The sequence below is a fragment of the Triticum urartu genome, chromosome 5 (assembly GCF_003073215.2).
Source record: "Triticum urartu cultivar G1812 chromosome 5, Tu2.1, whole genome shotgun sequence".
Lineage (NCBI taxonomy): Eukaryota > Viridiplantae > Streptophyta > Magnoliopsida > Poales > Poaceae > Triticum > Triticum urartu.
In genome coordinates, this window is record NC_053026.1 from 623,896,143 (window position 1) to 623,900,645 (window position 4,503).

At 54.3% G+C, this 4,503-nt stretch overlaps 1 pseudogene; it reads right to left on the reverse strand.

The window, feature by feature from the left end:
* Positions 1 to 817: 817 nt before the first annotated feature.
* Positions 818 to 2,513, reverse strand: LOC125511362 (annotated as a pseudogene).
* Between the last annotated feature and the right edge of the window lie 1,990 nt (positions 2,514 to 4,503).

Here is a 4,503-nt window from a genome sequence, read left to right on the forward strand (position 1 = left end):
TGACATCTATGCTTCATGCCACTCATGTTATGTTTAATGGAATGCAGGCATATTATGATATGTCACCACAATTAATGAGTATTTGATTTGAAAATTAGCATGCCATCCTTTGCAAATGTAGATGTGATATACATAGGGGGGCCACACCAAGAGATCTAGATCGGGCTAATACTTCTTTCATCAACGTCTACGTAGGATGCACGACAGACCATTCTCTGCGCCAATACATCTTCATGTTCTATCTGTTATACATGTTTTACTTTATCACTATAGTCAGATTATTGCTTGTTATAATTGTGCTAGGTGATTACACGTAAAAACGGGTGCTCGAGTAGCATGCATTTTGTCCTCTGGGTCAGAAGAATGAACTCAGAGCTGCAGTGGGAAGTATCAATACCAAGAAGTTACTAGGGAGTATCTATAAATGTTATTGGTTTAACATGAAATTCAATTTCACTCATCGATTTTTCAGTTGAGAGTTTGCATCCTCGTGGATGTTTGTCTCCAGTTTGTATCGCTTTGGATAAGACCATAAAATAACGATCTCAATCCAATATATGTGCAAGTCCGAATGTTATTAGTGGTGTAAAATGCACACAGCACGGTCACACAATTCTCCAAACATGGAAGGAATCAACGGACCACTGTGTGTACAGTACGAGAGGTACTCGTCAGGGCTTGTTCATATGTGCCGATATGGGTACCCAATCCTTGACCACTGTTCGTATAGCCCATGACAAAACTTGATGAACACTTGTTGTCAGGAAACAGCTAAACATACACAAGAAACAAAAATCTGTAACAGTGCCCAACCAAATACAACAACAGATTGGTATCTTTTCATGTCGGCCAAATCCCAATATAATACACCACTCCATACATTGATACATACATGCACGCATTACACTCACGGACACACACCCAACTATTACAATCTGGTCACAAACAGCTGAACTTTAGATAGTACTGCCATTCAAAACATTTAACATAAAAACTATACTACATTAATTCATGCAGATATTTTTCAAAACAAATCAATCAAATATATGCAAACATAGAACACAAAGACGATTACAAAGTTACAATTACAAATAGCTTCTTCTGCATGCTTTGATGAATTGATGTGCTCGATCTAGAGACACCTTCCTCCATAGCCTGCACTCGTGAACAATGCCTGCTTGATCTCGTCGGTGCTTGTCACTCGGCTCCTCCCTTCCTCCTATATACACCACAGACACCATGCATCGACGATCGAATTTTAATAGTGCAGAGAACATGTACACTCGGCCAAGAAATTAATGGAAAATTTTGCTCCTCGAAAAAAAGACACATGATAATTCCTTACTTGTGAGCAGGATGCCTGCATGGCGAAGTCGCCGAAGCAGCTGACGACGCACTGCTCGATCTCCAGCCCCAGCACGTCCAGCGCACTCACCGTCGAGATCAGCACGCCGGGGCTTGTGGCGCAGCAGAGGTCGATTCTGGTTTCGCCGTCGCCCTGCTTCTCGATGACAAACTGTATGGATAACAATCAGTTCAGATTTGATGTCTGGATCCTTTAAATTGATCAGCTGCTTAAGCGAAGTGTGTACCTTTGTGGAATTCCTCATCGGCATCTCCTCGCTGCTACCGATGAAGACATTTTTCCTGGTATTCAGCAGGTTCAGCTCCTCTGGCGTAACGCCGATCTCCTCCTCGATGGTTTTGATCCTCTCGGTTAGCTCATTCACGTAGTCTATGGTGTCCCCGAGGATCGAGGTCCTATCCATCTACATATTGATCGATTGATTCGATCTAAAGATGTTAACTAAGGTCCACGACTCAAATTGAAAGCTGATACTTGATAGGAATTAAGAAATCACTAGCTAGGTTACTTAATTAGGTCACAGGACAAATGCGAGTTGCCACACACACCTTGGTAACCTTGGGCACGATGGAGCGGAGCATGGAGAGGCGGTCGTTGAGACGCTTCCGGCGCCGCCTTTCCGCCATGAGGTTCTTGGACTTAGTGCCGCCGTTGAGCTTGCTTCTAGGGTGGGCGCCGGAGAAGACGCCCCTGGTCATCTCCGAGCTCTCCCCGGCGCCTCCTGCTCCGAACACGAACGGCAGCGGTGACGACGGCGCCCCACCACCGCGATGCAGGTTGCCGCCGCTCGGGTCGTCCTCCGCCATGGCGTCGTGCAGTGGATCCTGAGCGAGCGCCTGGCCGGCCCCAGGCCCAGGGACGATGCCGACGCAGCTCCTGTAAGGGTTGCACACTTCGCTGAGGCAGTCGAAGTTGAACTCCTCATGCGGCCGGTGCGGTGGCGCCATGGGGTGCTGAAACGGGCAGGCAAAGTCCATGCCGCTGCTCGCCTCGGCGGTGCCCTCGCCGCCGTAGAAGAGGAGGTCGCTCGTCGTCATTATGCCGCTGCCCGGGTACGCCTGCCACGGAGCCGGAGCAGGCGCCGGCGCCTCCTTCCGCCGCACGGACATAGCTCGTCCAGGAACGACTGGTCGTCAAGCTTATTCATGCCGCCCAAGTTCTAGACTTGTATAGTAAGGGCATCTCCAGCCGCGTTTCCAGGAAGGCATTTTCAGATATTTTTCTTGCGCCGGCGCCGAAAAATCGGCTCAATCGCGTCCCAGGAGCCCGATTTTCGCCGGCTTGGCCCGAAAACAGCGCCGGCGGACCCAGGCCGAACCCGGCGCGCTGGGGGGCGCCCGGGGGCGCCGGGGCGAACTGTTTTGGCGCGAAAGAGCCGCGGGCCTGCCGTGTCAGCGACTCTACCCTCTTCTCGGCCCTTCGTCGTCCTTATCGCCTCATTTCTCGCGGCGAATCAATGACAAAGCTGCCGCGCTGCCGCGCCGGTCAGCCTGCGCCATTGATGCCTCACGGGCAACGCAGTGAAGACCGGATGACGCGCGTCCCTCGCCCTCCCTCGCCCGCCACGCGTACTCACGGCGGCTCGCGCACGGGCGGCGCCTCGGCCTATATAAGACGCGCTGAGCCCTCCGACAGCTCGAGGCCACCAACGGCGTCAAGCCCTCCGGCAGGCTCAACGCCGTCGGCCGGCGTCGGTGGTGGGGCGTGTCCGGGCGCACGTTGGAGGCCGTCCTCGAGTACATCGAGGGCGGCAACATGCCGCGCCTCGAGTACCCCGCTCCTCCGTCCTTCACACGCCGCCGGGGAAGCTCCTAGACCCCGAGGCGCATGGAGACCGAGGGGTCCTCCTCCTCGTCCGGCGGCTCCCCCTGCCTCCACCTCCGCCCCGTCAAGCCGGAGCCCTAGAGCGCGCCAGTCAGCGCGCGCACCCGCAGCTTCGGCTCCGCATCGGTGACAACACCTCCCCCACCGGCCGCTTCGTCCTCGTCGAGTCCAAGCCGGAGCCCGGCTTCCCCGTGGAGTACGAGGAGATAGCCCGGCATGGCTTCTCCGACGAGGACACCCTGCGGTGGGCGCGGGACGACCACCTCCGCGACGAGATGGTCCGGCAGCGCCGGGCCCTGGAGGAGATCGCCGCCCGCAAGCGTGGGCGCGAGGACGAGCACAGCGTCGTGGTCCTCAGCGACGACGACGACGACGCCCCCGGACCGTCCAACCCGCCGCGCCAACCGGGGGAGGGATGCAGCAGGGACGGCGGAGGCGTCGACGGGGGCGACGACGACGACGACGACGGCGGTGACTACACGCGGTTCTACCGCCTCCTCAGCATGTAGAACCGCGTGGGCGGGCGGCGAGGGAGACGGCGGGGGTAGCCCGCGGTAGTTTTTCCCTTTTTTTTGTAAAGTATGTTTAAATTTGAACGAACTCGCCGATGTTTGCGTTAAATTTGAGTCGTATTTGCGCCGTATTTGACTTTTTTAAAATCCCGTGAGAGGCCGCGACTGGGGGGCATCACACCTCCAGTGCGCGGTTTAGCGCCGGTGCGTCTCTATGGGGCGATTTTTTGTCCTTCCTGAGAGGCCAACGGCTGGAGATGCCCTAAGGTATACTATAGCATCTCTAGAATATGCTTGCTTCCCTTCATTTCTCTCCCAGCTAAGTTGCGTAAACTCCTCACGCTTATACTCCCACTCCCGGCAAGCAACGCGGCCAGTAGCTTAGCTAGCAGTAGCAGTAACAGTAGAGCATTGCCACAGCCCACAGGTCCACAAGAACACGACACGGCCAACTTGCAGCTAGGGTCCAGTGGCAGGAGGGGGGTCGTCACGGAAGGAAGCAACCTGGGAGTTAAATGCGGTGTGACAAACCCAAGCGACAATCATTCCTTGGCATCAACTGGCTAGTCACTGATCTCTGGTGTGGTCACGGCTGGCTGGCTGCACCGGCCGGGTAGGTCAGGCAGAAAATGGCCAAGAGCTACCCCGAGGGCTCATTCGGTTTGAAGAAAATCAAAACGTAGGAATTAGAAGTAGTATAGGAATATGATAGGATGACACTTGCCATCCTAAGGAATTGACTTGCCTTGTTCCTACGCGTAAAATGAGCTTTGAGTGGATGTGTAGTTTCCTTCAAAAACA